Below are 21812 nucleotides of genomic sequence, written 5' to 3'. Positions count from 1 at the left end.
TGTCATGGACATCTTTAAATTAACAGCCAGGAAATGGGCGCTCTTAGTCAATCTATCCACAATTACCCAAATTGAATCATGGTTTCGGACTGTACGTGGCAGATGAGTCACGAAATCCATGGAGATGCTATCCCACTTCCATTCTGGAATCTCCAACGGCTGCAGCAATCCTCCTGGTCTTTGATGTTCAGCCTTGGCTCTTTGACAGGTTAAACAGGATGACACAAAACGTGCAATGTCACTCTTCATACCAGGCCACCAGAATGACAAACGAAGGTCCTGATACATCTTAGTCATGCCAGGATGCATGCTAAGACGGCTGTGATGTGCTTCCTCCAGGATGATCCGTTTCAGTTCGCCGTCATTGGGAATGCACGTCCTACCACGGTATCGTAGCATACCATCCGTCCCAGCATTAAACTCCTTGGCCTGATCTGTACCAAGCACGCTAAAAATTTTCACCAATTCTTCATCCTCACGTTGCTTCATCCAAATTCTGTCAAACACATCACTGGAAATTCTAAGATTACAGCACTTTATAACGTTCGCTCCTAAATCAAATTGTAATCTTAGATCTCTAAAACTCTCCACCAAGTTCAGTTCCTTCACCATCATTGCAGAAACTCTTACGGCCTTCCTACTCAAGGCATCAGCCACCACATTAGCTTTTCCAGGATGATACAACAGTTCGAATTCATAATCCTTCAAGAATTCAAGCCACCTCCTTTGCCTCATATTTAATTCCTTTTGATCAAAGAGGTACTTGAGACTCTTGTGATCACTAAACACTTGAAACGTTGCACCATACAGATAATGTCTCCAGATTTTTAATGCAAACACGACTGCTGCTAGCTCCAAGTCGTGTGTGGGGTAATTCTTCTCATGAATTTTCAGCTGTCTGGAAGCATAAGCCACTGCCCTCTTTTCCTGCATCAGTACACAGCCCAAACCTTGATATGATGCATCACAATACACTTCAAAAGGTTTGGCTGTATCTGGAATGACCAACACAGGAGCGCTTGTCAATTTCCTCTTCAATTCCTGGAAGCTCTCCTCACATTTATCTGTCCAAGCAAACGGCTGGTCCTTCCTGGTAAGGTAAGTCAGAGGGGCTACTATCTTAGAAAATCCCTCAATGAACCGTCTATAGTAGCCCGCAAGTCCCACAAAGCTTCTAACTTCCGTGACAGAACGTGGACTCTCCCAATCTAGCACTGCCTTCACCTTGGCTGGATCCACTGCAATACCACCAGCAGAAACAACGTGCCCCAAAAATTGGATCTCCTTCATCCAGAACTCACACTTTGAACGCTTGGCATACAGCTCTTTCTCCCTCAATACGCTCAAGACAATCCTCAAGTGGTCTTCATGTTCTTCAAAGCTCTTGGAATAAATAAGGATGTCATCAATAAACACCACAACAAACTTATCAAGGTACGGCCTGAAGATTCTGTTCATATAGTCCATGAAGATTGCAGGTGCGTTTGTCACTCCAAAGGGCATCACCACATACTCATAATGGCCATAACGAGACCGAAATGCAGTCTTCTGAATGTCTTCTTCTTTCACTCTAATTTGATGATAGCCCGAACGTAAATCAATTTTAGAAAATACACACGCACCATGCAACTGGTCCAGCAGGTCATCAATCCTTGGAAGGGGATACTTGTTCTTGATGGTCAGCTTATTAAGTTGTCTATAATCAATGCATAGCCGTGAGCTGCCATCCTTCTTCTTGACCAACAATACAGGCGCTCCCCATGGTGAAGCACTTGGCCTGATGAACTTCTTATCCATTAACTCTTCAATTTGCTTCTTAAGCTCCACCAACTCAGCTGGTGCCATTCTGTAAGGTTGAACCGAGATGGGTGCAGCAGTGGTTACCAAATCAATTGTGAATTCTACCTCACGGATGGGAGGTAGACCAGGTACTTCATCCGGAAAAACATCTGGAAATTCATCCACTACTGTTCGTCCTCCACTGTTATCAACATTGGATGTACGCTCCATCTCACTGCCTTCATACGTCATGATAAGGAAACAGCTTGCTCCCTCCATGATGTCCTCCCTAAACTGCCCAACAGTGATTGACAGTTCTTCCTCTTCTTCACTGGGAAAAACTAATTCCTTCTTCCCACAATCTATAATAATACGGTTGGTAGCCAACCAATCCATTCCTAGAATTATTTCCAAGTCCTTCAAAGGTAAACAGATTAAGTTCACCTTATAACTATGCCCCTCAACCACAATAGGACATCTAATGCATACGGTAGATGTCCTAATCTCTCCAGCCGCTGGTGTTGATACCACCAAGTCAAACTGCATATCCCTCTCCACTATTCCCAGCTTTTCAACACACGCCTTCGAGATGAAGGAGTGCGTCGCCCCAGAATCAAACAGTACATGACAAGGCATTCCAAACAGCAAGCATTCACCAGTTATAAGATTACCTGCGCTTGCTGCCTCCGCTCCAGTGATAGCGTACACACGGCCTACTGCTTGTGCTCGTCCCCCCCTGGGCTGATTTCTTCCAGCGTTTGGTGGTCTCATCACTGCTCTTCCACTCATGTTACACTCGTTCCCCATGTGTCCACTTCGTCCACAACGGTTGCAGTATTTTCCTCCCACTAATTGAGGGCAGGACGAACGATAATGAGGCCCCCCACATTGAAAGCAAGTTACATTTCCTTGTCCAGTTTGTCCGACAGGAATCAATGCTTGAGAACCACTCATATTGGCTGATTGATTCGGACGAGAGTAAGGTAGTCTCCTTTGAACAGAACCTCCCCTGGACACAATTGGTCCCCTACTAACTTGTTGTTGCTTCTTGTGTCGTTCCGCCTCTGCCAAGTTCTTCTCCAACACCTTGGCCCTCTCAACCATAGCAGGGAACGTTCTGATACACAAACTGGAAATCACAACCTTTAGATCACTGCGTAGACCGTTCTCAAATTTTCTGCACTGCCACTCCTCACTAGCGGCCATTGTATTGAAGCGAATCAAGTGTTTGAACTTGTTCGTATATTCAGAAACTGACATTCCCCCCTGAACCAGATGTAAAAATTCAACCTCCTTTGCAAAACGGACACTGTCGGGGAAGTACTCTTCATAGAATTTGTTTCTGAACACTTCCCAAGTAATCTGCTGGTGAGTGTCCGTTAAAATGGCTCTAGCACTCGCCCACCAGTGGCTTGCTTCTCCCGTCAACAAGTACTCAGTGTACGCTAAACGGTTCTCATCCGGACACCTCTTAGCATTGAAGATCCTCTCCATATCCCTTAGCCACTGGTCCGCCTCATCAGGAAGGCATTTCCCACTGAATTTAGCCGGATGATGTTGGAGGAAACTCTCCAAACTCCATTCCGCTGCAGGTGGGGCAGCGTTAGAAGAAGATGCTCCAGGCGCACCTCTAGTTGCAGCCAGTATCTCCATCAACTGCCTTTGCGTGTTTTCAGAATTGACACGCGAGGCCTCCAAACCTTGCATAGCAGCTTGGTTTTGCTGCATCAAGGTAGCATTCTGCTCCAGTAACGTGGTATTCTGTTGATGCAGTCTTTCCACCACGGTTTCCAACAATCTAGTGTTGCTGGACGTTTCGGACTCATTCGGTTGAGGAGGAGGAGGAAGTCTAGGTGCCATTTGTTCTCTGGATGCAGAGAAAAACAAACGAGCATTAGTTATGTCAAGAGTTAAACAATAATAACTCATTAAACATGCAATAAGCACACAGCAAAAACACAGTGCACTCATAACCCTACAGTGTCCTTTAATAGAACAAAACTGCTCTGATACCACTAATGTAGCATCCCAAAATATAGTAATACCATAATTCAGAATTAATTACAATTAACAGTGAACAGTAAACAGTCTTAATATTAACAGGAAACCAAGTTTCAAAGCCTAACGGCTGGTGTACAAATAACGTGCGTATTCAAGTGCAGAGAATTTAAAACAGAACAACTTAGGATTTCAGAGTTACAAATTTCAGCTCAGAAATAACGAGCACTACTAACGAACGGTTTTTACAAAAATGATAACCGAACGTTCCAAAACGATCTAATATCTATACAGTACTAAACTAACAAGCACTCTAAGGCTCGGCTTTAACTTCGACTTCCACCAGATTTGCATCCTCCAAATTTTCTTCTTCCAGCATGACTTCAAGGGATGCATCACCATCTGCTCACATCCACAACGGATGATCATTGCATTTTGACAAGACGGAGATACATGGACAGTAGACAACACAAATGAAATGCAAGGGTAAGCTTATACTGTTTAATTAATACAATACACATACAGTTCGTAATTCGATTCACACACACATCAAGTAAATTGTTCATGTAAATTAACACAGAAAGATATATAAGACAGACCGTCCGGACTGTATGAACCGTGTAGCTACAGGCGTCCTTGCACCCGAGTGATGTAGTAACTGGGATACCCTCAACAGCTGCCACTCGAGGTTAATCCTTCGCCCCTGCTAAGTGAGGGATACGAAAGACCTCCTGCCATTCCCACACATGACTACTCCCTTCTACGTGAAGATGAGTATCACGGAATATCAGGATGGACCAAGCCAGCATTAGCTAACCATAGTCATACTTTACCAATTCAATCTTTCAATATATATATATATATATATATGAGACGTTCCTCCCTGGAACGCTCGTCCAAAATCCAACATCATAATTTCAGTTCTCATAGTGTTCACACTTTAACTTATCATATTCCATCATCTTTTACATCATTAGGTTCAGGAGTCAAAAATGACGAACGCTCAATTCACTGAAGAAGTATGACGAACGTCCAAATAAGGTTACTGGATACTCAGGGAAATATACAACAAACGTAATTTTCTATTTGGCTAGTTAGATGAACTGACTCGACTTGAAGTGTACTGGTACTTAGAAAATAATCATGATAGGAAATTGAACCAGATTTAATGTACAAAGGAGGATCAAGAACACTTAGAATTATTTTTCAAGAGATTTACATATGAATCCAATTCCAGGAATGGAACGAACGCAAAGAAAATGAACATTTAAATACTTTGAACGAATGCTATTTTATCAATTGAATATTCACTTAGTACGAACGCGAGGTAAAAGACCTAGCGAGATTCAGAACGGACGCTCGTGATAAGACCGAGCGCTTATTGAGAACGGACGCTCGACATAAGGCCGAACGCTACGAATAACGAACGCTCGACATAAGGCCGAACGATTATGAAAAACGAACGCTCGACATAAGGACGAGCGCTATCAAAGACGAACGTTCAACATAAGGTCGAACGCTAATTAGGACGAACGCTTCGGTATAAGACCGAGCGTTACTTATTCATAAAGTTTTAAATATTTAAATATTGCTGAGCTAGACGAACGCTCAGACATTCAATTTGGGACGCTCGTTCATGAGCAGAATTCCTTCCAAATGAAGGAATCCCAATCTAAGTTACTTTACTGAACTGCCGAACGGTTTAAGACCGTACAGGGACGAACGTCATTTATCAGTGGGAAAGAATGAAATTTCAGATTTCTCAGACTTAGAAAAATTGTCCAGATTTACCATTTATAACTTTATAACTTTCATTCCAGATTTAATTCACCTTAACATCATCATCATACAGATTTCAACATTTGAATCATTCCAACTATACAATCACCATACTCCATTTATACATGATCCGATCAACATACATTTAATCACAATCAAAAACAACATATATAATACATACAAACAGTATTTATTCATGACAAATTAAACCAACATCAGAAATCATATCAGATATCAGTAACCATTCAAAACAGCTCCAACATCAGGCTTTACATACATGCAACTCATATCACAAAGAAATCAAGCAGTATGAATTAAACTTATAAGCTTCCCTTACCTGATCTAGCAGTGCACTTCCAATTGCTTAAGATTTTCTCTCGGTCAATAGCAGCTTTCTACCCAATGAATCACTCCACGATTTTCACTAAATCTAAGATACCAAAAATGACATAAGATTCAAACCTATAACCCATGCATGCAACCAGGATTTGGTTCGCATGACCTAAAACAGATAAGTGCAGGGACGAGAACTTACCAGTCCAGATTTTTGGTTTTTGTTCGGTTCAAAACAATGCTCACAGTGCAGGGAAGGTTTCTACGGTGTCTGAAATGATATTGGAAGAGATGATGGTGAGTTATTTCGAAGAGGAGATGAAAGAGTGCAGAGAAAATGCAGAGAAGATGGAAGATCAGAATTCGAGAGGAAGATGATGATTGCATGGAAGGAAGAGAAGTGTTTTCAGAGAAATTGTTTTTCTCTTCCTCGTCAAACGGTTGAGCAGTTACACACTGCCACCTGGTTTCCACTACAGCTTTTAGAAGCTTCCAAGATGACATATGGCATTCAGTGCATGCTGAGAGAAAGTGAGTGGATTTTGACGTGGCAATGTGCAGTAAAAATGTGATCAGAGAATGGATTAGTGTGCATTAGTTTATCAGGTTCTCACATTTGCCATCAATTAGTTTTAACTAAAATGGATTGAATCATATTGATGATGTTTCAAATAGATTAATTTAATTAGACTAAATCCACATTTATATAGTTTAATTTATTTATCAAAAGATTGCATAATGAGAAAAATAAAATACTTAATAGTATATTCTACTATTAAAGACCCTTTTCATTATTATAATAAATTTATTATAAATGACAATTTTAAAGTGGATTATGCATTATCTTAAATTATTTTTTTCTATACTTTTTAAATTTTATAGACCATCACAATTCATAAATTTGTATCACTAGTTTTCACAATGAACATTAATAATGAAATTCAATCCAATTTTCATTTAAAAAAATTATCATTTTTCTTTGCTAAGAGGAATGAACGGTTATATTTAATAAAAAAATTAAAAGATATTGTTAGAATCAATCATGTGAGACCCTAAATAATTAACTCTGAAATACATGTCAAATCACAATCAATTTCACTGCTGAGTCACCTGGCTGCTTTCATTAAGGCACCGCGCCACACACTAGGATTCATTAAAAACGCACTAAACGCTGCATGCACGAGCGCCGCTTGTCACGTTGGAAGATTCTGAAGTCAGAGTGAGTGGGCAGGTGTCGGCTTGGGAGACGTTCATCCTAACTAACTTGGATTGAACAAAATGATTTTTCGAAAAACCCTCCCACTCACCTGCATCACTCATCTTCTTCCTCAGAACCTAACCTTTCATTTTTCTCCAGCTTCTCTCTAAAAACCTCCAACTTCTCTCTACTGTTACTCATCCATTTCTTCTCCGTTTAACCTTCAGAACCGTAGGAACGTTCCCTGCGCCGTGAACTTCCTTTTGGTCCGAACAACTTCAGATTCTGTAAACGGTGAGTTTTCCAACCCATACGCTCGTTTCTGGAATTCCTGCGAACCCAGATTCAGTTGCATGCAAGGATATAAGTTGATATTTTTCTACACTTCTTTGGTTAGATTTAGTTGAAGAAACTTAAGTGATCGTTGAGTGTAGAAGAGCCATAGTTGAACGAGTTAAAGTCATACTCTTAGGGCGTACACTGCTATCCGGGTAAGGGAAGCTTATTAATTTAATTTATACTTGTATGTTATATGAAAATATGAGATGAACTGGACGCATGAACTGTATGCTGATTGATTGGTTGTGAATGATCGCAAAATATGATGAATTCTATAATGAGAGCTGTATGATTATAGTATGGTTTGCGTATTAATATGACGAATTCTATAAAGTATGTGAATTAATAATGGATATGAAAGTATAAGATTATGAATCGTATGAGAAATATGAGCTGATATAGTTGAAATAAATCTGGATATAATGATTTTCTCTATGATAAGATACGCTCGTCATTGTACGGTCTTATACCGTTCGGTTTCCCTGAAATTGACTTAGAATGGAATTCTTTCATTCGGAAAGAATTCTGCATCTAGAACGAGCGTCTCCATTTAAATTACTATGTTTGAGCGTTCGGCTCAGCATAAAGATGTCGCCTACCTTAAATTAAATAATATTAAAATGGGTAACGTTTGGTCTTATACCAAGCGTTCGTTCTAAGTAGCGCTCGGTCTTATACCAAGCGTTCGTCATGATTGGTGCTCGGCCATCTACCTATCGTTAGCTTTAATGTAGTGTTCAGTCTTAGACCGAACGCTCATCCTTACCGTTTGATTCCTTAACGGACGTAAATAGCGTTCGTCCAAATAATTAGTAAATGTTTATTGAAGTGTTCGGTCATTGACTGACATTTGATTCCTTTAAACTAATGATTCTCAGTGTATTCAATTTCTCGTCTTGTTGTATATCCATCCAATTGGATTCGGCTTAACATTTGGGTACTTAGAATATTTTGAAAAATTGTTGTATCACTCTAGAGTCATTACATTCATATGATTCGAGTAGCTGTGTCGTTCGTCAAATACTTATGTGTCGTTTTTGTTTGGTAACGAGTCCTTCTCGGGTTAGTTTTTCACGTTCGTCCTCGTCCTTCAGAGGGTTGAACGCTCGTCTTTTCATGGAAGTGGAACAAAGAATGAAATTATTATTAAGAGGAAGTGTTAAGATGTGCGAACCGTGTAAGAACTAAAATTATGAAATTGGATTTTGGACGAGCGTTCCAGGGAGGAACGTCTCATATATGTGAATAATTGGATTGGTAAAGTATGACTGTGGCTATTGCTAATGCTGGCTTGGTCCATCCTGATATTCCGTGAGTGATCGTTCTCAAGTAGAGAGGAGTAGTTCATGTGTGGGAATGGCAGGAGGTCCTTAGTCCATAAGTTAACGTGGACGACGTAAGAACGGACTAACCTCGAGTGGCAGCTGTTGAGTGTATCAGTTACTACACCACTCGGGTGCAAGGACGCCTGTAGCTACACAGATTCATACAGTCCGGACGGTCTGTCTAATATATATATGTGTGTGTATATTTCTATGTTAGATTACATGATGTTGTGTGTGAATTGAAATGTGATATGTATGTGTTAATTGTATGAATTAAATTATATAAGCTTACCCTTTCGTTTTTCCTTGTGTTGTCCATCTGTCTCTGTACGTTCGTCCTGTCTTGCAATGAGCATCCGTGTGGATGTGAGCAGAAGGCGAGGCCACTCTGGAAGATGTTATTGAAGAGGAGAATCTGGTCGAGGTGGAAGTAAAAGCCGAGCCTTAGAACGCTCGTTATGTTAGGATTTTAAATGTTAGATTTCTTTTTGACGTTCGGTTAAATATTTTGTAAAACCGTTCGTTCTAGACTTTCCTTGTTTCCTCTTCGTGTAATGGTATTTTCTGTATATAAGCCGTTCGGCTTCGGAACTTCGTTTTATTAATATAAAGACTGCATTGATTTACTGTTAATTGTAATTAATTCTGACTTATGGTAATTACTGTATTTTGGGATGTTACAAATCACATTATCTGATTTGAATCTTATATCACAATTTTATTTTTAAAAAATACTTCAAAAGATAAAAAGAGAAAAAAAATGTTTTAATGATCTTAAAGTTCAATTCATGTAAAACTATTAGATATAATCTTAAAAGCTTAAAAGATTAAGTTTAAATATTTTGTTTTATCTGATAATTAATGTATTAATATGAAATTTATACTTATACTTAAATACATAATTTCCTAAATAATAATAAATAACTTAAAAATCCAATAAGCCTAAGTCCTATATTTAGAAATGAAAAATCAATTAAGATAAAATAGAAATTGAATTAGAATGTGATATTTGAAAATGACAAAGCATAATTATTAGGTTAGGAGAAAAGGTAATTAAAGAAGCGTTTACCTGTGCCTATGACACCAATAGTAGAATCAATTGAAGAGTGTTGGATTATGATTTTGGAAGTGACATAATGAAGAGCCTTCAATCCCAAATTTGACTCCAAGAAATCCCAATATTTTGTTGTGTACAACTCAAGTATGGGATCTGGGAATATACTGACACCACATCATTGTGACCTGTTTCATGTTCACATGTCATCAAATTCTTTCACAATTATTATGATTTTCACATTTATCTTAAAAAAATGCTTATAATTTTCACAATGTTATATTGTAGATGTTTTTTGTAACATATATAAATTTTTCTGTTTAATATTTAATGATATGGGTTCGTTCACATTTTAAATTTTGTTGGATAAATAGTAAGTTTTAAAATTAATATAATTGATTAGATATTTATTTTATAATATTTTTATTATATAAAAAATAAAAAATTAATATATAATTAATTTTGAGAAAATTAGTATGAATGATTTTAGATTTACAAAAATAATAAGAAAAGAGTAAACAATTTTAATGTAACATCCCAAAATACAGTAATTACCATAAATTAGAATTAATTACAATTAACAGTAAAATAATGCAGTCTTTTCATTACTAAAACGAGAAGCAAAAGCCGAAACGGCTTAAGTACAGAATCAATATACATGAAACGGAAATAACACAGCTTTAGGACGAACGGTTTTACAAAAATAAATAACCGAACGTCCAATCCACACGTGATCACATAAACCAAAAGAAAGACGGACGTCCTACTGCTCCGCTTTCACTTTAACTTCAACCAAGTTTTCTTCCTCAATTACTTCCTCCAAAGTGGCCTCGCCTTCTGCTCACATCCACACGGATGATCATTGCAAGACATGACGAACGTACATAGACAGAGGTACAACACAAAGGAAAACGAAAGGGTAAGCTTATATAATTTAATTCATACAATCAACACATACATTTAACATTTCAATTCACACACAACATCATGTAACTTAACATAGAAATATACATATATATATATATATATATATATATATATATATATATATATATATATATATATATATATATATATTAGACAGACCGTCCGGACTGTATGAATCTGTGTAGCTACAGGCGTCCTTGCACCCGAGTGGTGTAGTAACTGATACACTCAACAGCTGCCACTCGAGATTAGTCCGTTCTTACGTCGCCCATGTTAACTTATGGACTAAAGACCTCCTGCCATTCCCACACATGAACTACTCCTCTCTACTTGAGAACGAGCACTCACGGAATATCAGGATGGACCAAGCCAGCATTAGCAATAGCCATAGTCATACTTTACCAATCCAATTATTCCACATATATGAGACGTTCCTCCCTGGAACGCTCGTCCAAAATCCAATTTCATAATTTTAGTTCTTACACTGTTCGCACATCTTAACACTTTCTCTTAATAACATTTTCATTCTTTATTCCACTTCCATAAAAAGACGAGCGTTCAACCCTCTGAAGGACGAGGACGAACGTGAAAAGCGAGTCTTAGAAGGACTCGTCACCAACTAAAATAAAACGACACACAAGTATTTGACGAACGACACAGCTACTCGAATCATTTGAATGTAATGACTCTAGAGTGATACAATAATTATTCAAAACATTCTAAGTACCAAGATGTTAAGCCGAATCCAATCGGATGAATATACAACAAGACGAGAAATTGAATACACTGAAAATTATTAGTTTAAAGAAATCGAATGTCAATCAATGACTGAACGTTACAATATACTGTTACTAATAATTTGGACGAACGCTATTTACGCTCATTTATAAAAATCCATAGTAAGGACGAGCGTTCGGTATAAGACCGAACACTTCTTAGTAAGAACGCTAGTTATAAGACAGATAATCAACTAGAACAAACACTTGGTATAACACCGAGTACTAACGAGGACAAACGCTCAGTGTAAGACCGAGCGCTATTTAGAACGAACGTTCGGTATAAGACCGAACATCACGTATTTCAGTATATTTTAATTTAAGGTGTACGACCTCTCTATGCTGAGCCGAACGCTCAAACATAGTAATTCAAATGAGGACGCTCGTTCTCAAACCGAATTCTTCCCAAATGAAAGAATTCTACTCTAAGTCTTTTTTAGGGAAACCGAACGGTATAAGACCGTACGATAACGAGCGTAATTTATCATAGGGAGTAATTTATAATTCAGATTGTTCATCTATTTTAATTCTATATTTCTCATACAATTCATACTTTATAGTTTCATATGAATATCAATTTCCAGACTTTATACAAATTATATTAATCATTCATAATCATACATATCAAACATGATTATACATCACAGCCAACATATACTCTATTCATTCAATTCCTCATCAATCATACATTTACACTCATACTATACACATACATTCATTCGTTCATCAACAGGCTTGCGTTATCTTCAATCATACAACAAAATATGAATTAAATACATAAGCTTCCCTTACCCGGATTCGTAAACAGCTTGTCCTAATGCAAAAGATTGGTTTGTTCTCTTACAGCGTTCTACTCCAAGGTTCACTTAACGACTTCCACTAAATCTAAACACCAAAAATCAATTATCTCATATATAACCCATGCATGAACCCAAAACCTGGTTTCGCATGAACCCTAATGGTCGAACGATCAGATATGAGAACTTACCAGCTCAGATTCTAATTCTGTTCGGTCCAGAATCACGCTCACGTCTCAGGGAACGTCCTCACGGTTCTGAAATGTGATCGGAGAAGAAGTGTGAGAATTACAGTAGAGAGAAGGTGGACTGGTTCTAGAGAGAAGGTGGAGAAAATGAAGGGTTGGGTTCTGAGGAAGAAGATGAGTGCGTGCAGGTGAGAGAAAGATTTTCAAAAACTCAGTTTTGTTAAATCCACGTTCGTTTGGACGAACGTCTCCTCTGTCGACACCTGCACACCCACTCTGACTTTGGAAGCTTCTCTCGTGACACGTGGCACTCGTGCATGCAGTGCAAGGTGCGTTTTTAATATTTCTGAACCGTGAACGTGGGTGCTTTAACTTGATGTGACAGATATTATCATTGCTAATTATTTAGGGTCTCACATTTAACCAAATATTAATGTTAATTTTCTATTTAATAAATATATATTGAACAGACAATTATTAAAAATTAAACATGTATTTAATTACTTAAGTAATGACGAAATTTAAATAAAATATCCATGAAATTAAAATTTGTTTGTTAAGATTGTATTTTCTTTATTATATTGGAAAATAAATATTTAATATATATGTATTGTATAGATCTAATTATTTACTTAAATTTATATAGATTTTAATTTTTTTTTTAAAACTGGTCGATAAAACTTGCGGCTTAAGAATTGATTTTATAATAAGATATGAATCAGTTCAGAAATAAGATATATTCGACAAAATTTGCGAAACAATTGTTGTATTATTAGTATAATTTATTTTATAATTACTGGCTTCCGTTTTTATAAATAAAGTGATGAGTAAGACTTTAAACACGTTTTTAGTTTTTTTTTTAACTGAAACATTTAGGAAGATTTTCAACTAAAACATTGTTCTCGAACTCAATATTTTACTTACTAGTGTATAATTAAAGTGGAAGTTGTTTGTACATAGAAATTTATGTATAAAAGAGTTTACAGGAAGATAAAAATTATCCATATTGAAATTATTCAAATATTTTTTACTTACCCACTAATTTTTTATTGAAATTTTTATATTAAATTATTTACTAATAAAAGTGAGAGCTATTATTGATTCAAAAGTATGAAATATTTGTAAAACATGCCATACAAAGAATTTGTGTATAAAATATCATCTATAAGCAAAAATCATATGATGTTGTATTCAGTTTTAGACATATACTTTCAAAGCCTCATAATTTTTATCTACGCAAAATGATTTAAGAAACTAAGAATTTAAATTTAATAAAAACTTTCACAATGTTAGTTAATAAATAGTTTCTGAATAAATTATGATAAGACTTATTATTTGTTAATTATATAAAAATTATAATTAAGTGAAATTAAAAAAAAAAAACGTATGTACTTTTAGTCTACTTTAATTAATTTTTTTTGTTAGTTAAACAACATTTACATATTTTATGTAACACAATAAAAATTTATAAACAAATTTTATTGAAAATTTAACGCTTGTATCATAGATTAATTATGGACATAAAAGTTTATTATTTTATTTTATATACACTAATTTATCCTTTTCTTTTATTATGTTCGTACATGATGAATTTTCGGAAGGAAAGATATACATATTCATATTTAATGATGAATCTTAAGTAGTTTATTTGTAGCCAAATAATACTTATTTTCACATTTTCTCTTTTACACTTCTCATGTTAAAGAGCAGGTGATGAATAAACTAAATTTTATATCAACAAACAAGTAATTATTAAAGAAAAAAATATATGTAAGCAGTGGCTGCATTATATAATAAAAATTACCGAAAAAAGACAATTAAATGTAAAATTTTACAATGTCGATTAATTAATTATGATTCATCTTGAATATGATTTTTATATAACTATTATAAAAATTAAGAACCAATAACCGGTGCTTTCCTCCGTAGTAATGTATGCTAGAGACACCTTCTCCTCCTTTGTTCACTCCTTATAACCTCAAAGATGGGTAAATCCACTCTCTTCCTCCAACTGTGTTGCCCGCCATTGTGTTCGACTTCTCTCCCTCCGTCAGCTTCTTCTCTCCTGCCCCTCCGATTCTCATTGACGGATGTTTGGCTCCCACCAAACTCCCCTCCCGACTTCAATGTAATATTACTAGTACAACCAAAAAGTTTACAATAAGGATATCTTACTCACTTTTCAAGGTTTATACCACACTTTCGGGTACCAAGGAAAACCTTCCTTTTAGTCGTGTTAAGTTTAACAAAACCAATAACCACTCTAATGCATTATAGAGAAACTCTGGATATCAAATTCAAAGAATTGGTGCGTCTTAGGTCTAGATTATATACTTAGTCTTGCTAAGAAAATGCAATGGGAAAAAAAAGGAAACAATATAAAAAGAAACTATATAAATGCTAATGAAGAAAATATACATACAGTGATGGGAACAATTTGAAAATGATATTTATGAATGAATAATACAAGATAAAACAATGAATGTATGCATGGGTAAAATCCTATCGCTGAAACCTGAATTTTTACAATTTTACAAAACCTGATGCAGATATGAAAGATTCAACCTAAATTGTATCCACAATGCTGTCTCACGCAGAAAAACAAAAGAATACTATGAATGGAGATAAACTGCATATGCAATGATCAAATTGAACAAGTACCAAACAATGCAATTAATTTAGTCAAATCTGATGCAATCAGACTATATGCAAAAATGGAATGAATTTAATAGTATTGAATTGGTAAAAAAGATGCAAAGTATGCACGAACTCTAAGTGGGTATTAAAGACAATGCATGAAAACACGAAAACGAATACAGAATTTAGATTCCTATGTGACAGACTACAAGAGAGATGTTTTTATGCAATTTTTCTGGTTTGAAAACAGAACTGGAGTTTCGAAGTTGCTAATGCAATTGAAATGACTTAAACAATTGAAACAGGGCCATTTCTAAGCAAATAAGGCTAGATGAGCAATTGAATAACGGTATAAAATAAAAATTTGCCTGATAAGAAACTAAATGAAAACTGGAATGACAATGCAAACAAAGAAAATACATAACCAAAAATGGCCAATTTGGCATCAACTATTATGCCCAAAGTGAGAATTCTAAATGCTTATACAGTGTAGGATTGGAAATAAAGAACAGAAATGTGGTTTTGATTTTGATTTGAACGTGGCACAATGAACAATTATGCAGCAAAAACAGTCCGAGACAAAATCCAGCAGCAATCATTACATTGGTTTGGTTAAATGAATCTCATTTTTTTTTCAAAAAGACATTTTGGATTCGTTAAGCACAATCTGGGTTTTAGTTTCCATTTCAGAATGTTAAATTAAAGCTGGTAAATTAAAGCTTTGATGAATTGTAGAATTCTGAAAGCTCGTAAATTAAAGCTCACCAATTTCGGTAGGGATTATGGCTAGGGCATGCGCGTTTCTTTCTTCTATCAAGGATGTTTTAGATGAACTATCATTCAACCCCTGCAACCAAGAAAAAGAATGAAGTTTAAGAAAAACATAATCTTAACTAATTGAACCTTCTATTAAAGTTTTACCAGCAAGTCTCAAGTTGTATGCTTATATTTAGAGCTAAAATTAGGGTAAGAGTTATGATCAGGGTTAGGGTAAGGATTATGATTAGGGTCAAGGATATGATTAAGGATTAAATAGAAAAAAATGTTACATGGCCACAAATGCTGAACCTTTTCTCACAACATCAAAGCTTTTGAGATAACAGTTCCTTGATAGCAGCAACTCTTTGTACAATAATAGATGACAAAAGTAAATTTTAATTGCATTTGAGTATAAGCATGAACATGGTATAGAAACAAGATAACGAAGAGGTGACATACCCAAGGTATCCAATAAAGGTACACAATAAAGTCCGAGTCCAAGAGCATTGCAGGCTGGCGATTTTTTTGTCAACATGATAAAGACCATTGGGTGAAAGTAGTTCAGGAGCCGGGGATACCCATAACTGGCACAATATAAGCATAGAGATATAATTAAAGAATTGAAACTCTCTGAATAGAGTAGATATTCAATATATCAACTCATGAAACCAAGTTTTTGAATCAACTAAGTATTACCTAAGGAAAAAAAGATTAATATACTAACTGTATTGTTCAACTGAAGATTTAGTCACAATTGATGTAGATTTCTTCCCGCGATAACCCATGCCAAATTCTTCATCAATTACCCAAGAAGGCTGCCAAAGGAGTTAGAATTAATATGTTGAAACAAAATAAAGGTAAACTTTGTCGACAAAATAAAGGTAAACAAAAATCACGTGCTCCACTCTTGTTGTTTCTGGACAACTTTGTGCTCCTTTAATTCAATTCTTTTGGTCTGATTTTCAATCCTGCACACATATATCACACAGCTTAATATTCTCTTGGCTAAACAGATTGCAAGATACAATGCACAAGATAAAGAATTCTCCCTTTCCCGGTCTTGCACACTTGACGTGGAAAATGAATCCTAGGTGCACTCAATTTGCAATCTTGTGCGCTAACCTTCCTATTCTCATCAATCCAAAGCTGCACAGATATTTAAACTTCAATCAGTAGGGTATCCATTCAAAACTATCACTTAAAAGCTAAAACCGAAGCAACAATTCAAAACAAGGGTAAGTTAGACAACTTCCCTGTTTGGATGGTAGTTTCTAGCCTGCTCCAAGCTCCACACTGAGGTGTTGTTGCTGCTGTCTACTCAGAAATTCTTGACTCCAATTAGACTCTAAATGAGATGGAACTAAATGGCAATCAAGAATATACCCAAATCAAACTCGACAAACTGACATCTGCACATAAATCAACAAACAAATTTAAGAAATTGGAAGTGAATGTCGTAGTAGTAAAAAAATTTTAAAAGTTGAAGTAAATGCAATATAAATTTCCTCTTTTGTTATCTTGATTGCACTCCAGTTTAAGCAATCTGCACACGAAACAATTAGCAAGTCAGTTAGGCTAAACTCTCTCAATTTGCCAACAGACTTAGGCCAAGTTAGCCTCACAAAACATAATAAAAATTTAATCTCCAACTGAACACAACTTTACATTGAACAAAATATTAGAAGGACAAACAATTGATAAAACTACAACTCTGTATATAGCTTATCTAAAACAGAAAAAATAAATGACAAAAATGATGAGAGTGCATGATAAAAATGACAGAGTAGTAGCATAGATACACATTGATGTACCTTGGGAGTTGTAAAACTCGAGTTTCTACTTGAGTAAATCGAAACTGCTAGACATCCAGAGAACTGGTTCGAATCCGCATTTGCTTTGACCCTGTAATAACATAAGTAACATCAACAAAATCATCAAAACTTTGCAATAAAACAATTGCACAAAAAACATACTGTAGAGACTAACAGTTAACACCTTTTCCATCCTCCCTCGCGGCTTCTAATTCGATTTCTCGACAGATGAGTTCCTTTGACATGCGATTAAAGCTCTTTTGTAGGGACACCAAAGAACAAAGCGAGGCACAAAATAAGCGAAATTAAAAAATGTTGTTACTAAATGATGATCAATTTCATACCTGGGGCCAACAAAAGTCAAAAGAGTTCAACACATGAATACTGCAAAAAAAAGAACTCCCACATGTAGGGTAACTACTTCCGAGCGAGCAGCAAAATTAAGATGAAAAAAACACAGAAAACAGAAGGCAAGGGAAATCAATATAAAATTTACCTCCATGCTCATAATTCATTCTGCTGGATTGGCACCCTGCAAACCAGTAGATATATGAATTAAGCTCAAAAGAACAAAATGCTAGAAAATAAAAATATTATCATATCATATGCAAAAAAATAAAATATCAAAACATATAAACAAGGATCCAATATGCAAACTTATGTACAAAAGGGGAATCTGTCATATGCTACGCACTTCAACTCATGAAACCAAGTTTTTGAATCAACTAAGAATTACCTATGGAAAAAAAATTAAAAACAAAAAACTATTGATTACATATATGCATAACATAATACTCTTTACACAAATAATTCAATATTTCAACACCAAGTCCTCAACCACGTAAAAAACTATACAAGAACTAAAAGATGGCAAGAACATAAGACCTAATAACAAAATATAAAGAAAGACTCCAAAAAAAAAGGAGTCCAAAAAGAATATCCGTTGTTTAGAAAAAGCAAATATAAGAAGGAAAAAAAAATAACAAGATAAAGCAAACAAGAAAACAGAGAGCACAAATAACACATAACATTTCATAAAATGCAAATAAAACAATTACAGAGACTAGAAAACTAGGTATAACTCAAATAGAAAAACCTTTAAGCCAGTAATGTTCAATGATCCACATTCAAACAAACAAAAAATTCTTGAAAAAAAACAGAAACAAAACAGAAGAAAAATAATACAAAAGACAGCAAAAATGAAATCCTGTTCTACTTTATCCAGTCTCAGATGTTTCCACCACACCACAATTGAAAAAGTTAATCATTTGGAAAACATCCGAAACCAAACTACATGGTCCTGAATTAATATGTCAACAAAATATATGATATAAGAACAGTACCATAATCACATACACAAAATAAAAGCAAAAAGAGAGCCACTCAATCAAAAATGGAATAGCACACCAGAAAACGACCCTTAGACTAGGAAGACATGCAGCAACTGAAATATTATGTCGACAAAATATAGGATATAAGAATGGTAATATAATCACAGACACAAAAAAATGAGTTCAGCATTTCACTGGCCAATTTTAACCGTGAATTCATTGGACAAGTGTGACTTTTACATCAACATAACCAATCAATGAAATAGAGTCATTCTGATGAGTTTCAATTAAACCAAATTAAATCAAGCAAGTTCCAGATCTACGGTAAGATTTATGATAGAAAGAAACTAAGTAAAATTACCTGGATAAATTCCATCTTCATTTTTCATGAGGAGTTCACACATGTCATAAAACACGATCTAGGATATTAAGGAGTGAAAACGCTGCACAAATAAAAGAAACATCAGAATCAAAAAAATTAGGATAATAATTTCAACCAAAGAAAACATTAACCTAAAAGAAAACAACTCCCAAACTGACTCTGGACTAGGCATCTTTAGGAATGTCTGACGCAGATTCTTTGTTAGTCAACAGAATATAATCTTTTTGAATTTCTGCATGAAATCAAAGGTTAAAAACATTCAAAGGCAAGGTATTTGCAGTATAGTATAGAAAAATATGATAGGAACATACTAAATTTGTATTTTTGGAGGCCTTTCAGCTTCTCAAACAATCGCCTTTCATCCATAGCCTTTGCCAGTAAACTACAAGTCTCATAATTTTCCCATAGATAAAAAAAGAAAGGAAAAGAAAAATCAACCTTAATTATCTCAAATGCATGCAAGCAAGAAGACAGTACCTAAAAATCAAAGTATGCAGACAACAACAATTGTGACAAATCTCATTCATAGACAGGACATCAAATTGCATACATCATACAAATCCTGAATGGCCCTAACATGAAGGTGGAAAATTGCATAACCCACCGGTCCCAGGATATGAGGTGTTTCGGTCTCTCTATAGTATGTCAATATAAGAATAACCTCAGACTTCAACATCTAGGTGTTTAACTCTCAACACATTATGCAAATTCACGCAATCATAAACTTGGAAAACTTCTAATCACACCAATTGAATTAGAAATACACTCAAGATCAATAAGACTTCAATCAAGGCTTATAAGGTGGCCAAGGTATAGGTGAGGAAAAAAGAGATAAAAATCAAGGCTAAAATCAAATACAGGTGTTATGAAAAATGAATGCATAAATCATTCATGAATGCATAACATAAGCAATACAAGTTTTGAAATGTAAATAAACAGTATGAAAAGATATCGCTACCATAATGTTTTGATTTTATTTGTGCGCCTCATCCTCTTTCGGAAACATAAATTTCCATTTCAAAGAAATCTACAAAATACAACAAGTAAGCAATGTTAAAAAGAAAACAACCACAACAACAAAACCATTTAGTTGAAGCAATTCAAACTTTGAGAACAAATTTGAACTTAAATGGCAGAGCACTAAGTTCTAACCTTTAAGGCCTAAGTCTTATGTCTTAGTATATTAAGCCCTATTCCCTAATCATACTTTGACCTAAGCCTTTAAGCGCTACTAAGCGCTACTAAGCGCTACTAAGCGCTACTAAGCGCTACTAAGCGCTACTAAGCGCTACTAAGCGCTACTAAGCGCTACTAAGCGCTACTAAGCGCTACTAAGCGCTACTAAGCGCTACTAAGCGCTACTAAGCGCTACTAAGCCCTACTAAGCGCTACTAAGCGCTACTAAGCGCTACTAAGCCCTACTAAGCGGTAGTAAGCCCTAGTAAGCCCTAGTAAGCCCTACTACGCCCTACTAAGCCCTACTAAGCCCTACTAAGCCCTACTAAGCCCTACTAAGCCCTACTAAGCCCTACTAAGCCCTACAAAGCCCTACAAAGCCCTACTAAGCCCTACTAAGCCCTACTAAGCCCTACTAAGCCCTACTAAGCCCTACTAAGCCCTACTAAGCCCTACTAAGCCCTAATAAGCCCTATGCCCTATGCCCTATGTCCTATGTCCTATGCCCTATGCCCTATGCCCTATGTCCTATGTGCTATGCCCTATGTCCTATGTGCTTTGCCCTAAAATGGTATTCATACAATGCTAAACAATTCTTGGTTCAAAATAAAATGTGTCGTAAGGAGAACATAAGATTTCTTATCTGTCACTACTGTAATTGAAGGAGTAGCTCTTGGAGCAATGGACACAAGAGTGCCAATAATGAGGGTGGTAGCGTTGGAAACAAGTACGACTTCATCCGGTAGTATATAATTCAAGGCTCCAAGCTGTACAACAAAGAAAAATCATGATAAGACAAACAATTTTCAATTGCAAACAATTACTACAACTAATTATATTTGAAGACATAACAAATCAAATGTAATATTGTATATTAACTTTCATCTTCAACCAAAAACATAATAAGTTTGATTCTCACATTTAAAAAGAACATACCATATCCTTGTAGGACATTACAAGAAGTCACCACCCGTAAGTAACCTTTCCCACATGTGCAGATAAACGTGTTGCTCCAGACAAGACAAAATAAGACAAACTCTACCTCCTAAACCCTCCTTTGCCCGATGATGATTAGCAAAGTCGTAATCCATTGTACGCACAAAACAGTTGGTACGTATTATCTACCACACCTCACTAAATTGTAGAATTTTGTACATATTATCCACCACATCTTACTAAATTGTAGAATTTTGAAAGCTGGTAAATTAAAGCTCACCAATTTC

General features: G+C 35.7%; 1 long non-coding RNA gene across 2 annotated transcripts; it reads right to left on the bottom strand.

Annotated features, from left to right (window-relative positions):
• Positions 1-14275: 14275 nt before the first annotated feature.
• LOC148202008 (uncharacterized) lies at positions 14276-17445 on the bottom strand. Of its 2 annotated transcripts, none has more exons than XR_015785190.1 (4): positions 16586-17445; positions 16349-16473; positions 15896-15977; positions 14276-14630 (listed from the first exon to the last, which is right to left on the bottom strand). It is a non-coding gene; the product is annotated as an uncharacterized LOC148202008 (long non-coding RNA). The 2 variants fall into 2 exon arrangements; XR_015785189.1 differs by having other exon boundaries at positions 16614-17445.
• Positions 17446-21812: the final 4367 nt, after the last annotated feature.

Source organism: Vigna umbellata, chromosome 3 (genome assembly GCF_029865625.1).
Source record: "Vigna umbellata cultivar VRB3 chromosome 3, Vumbellata_1.0, whole genome shotgun sequence".
Lineage (NCBI taxonomy): Eukaryota > Viridiplantae > Streptophyta > Magnoliopsida > Fabales > Fabaceae > Vigna > Vigna umbellata.
The sequence above is the reverse complement of the archived record's forward strand: the minus strand, read 5'-3'. Positions and strand labels throughout refer to the sequence as shown.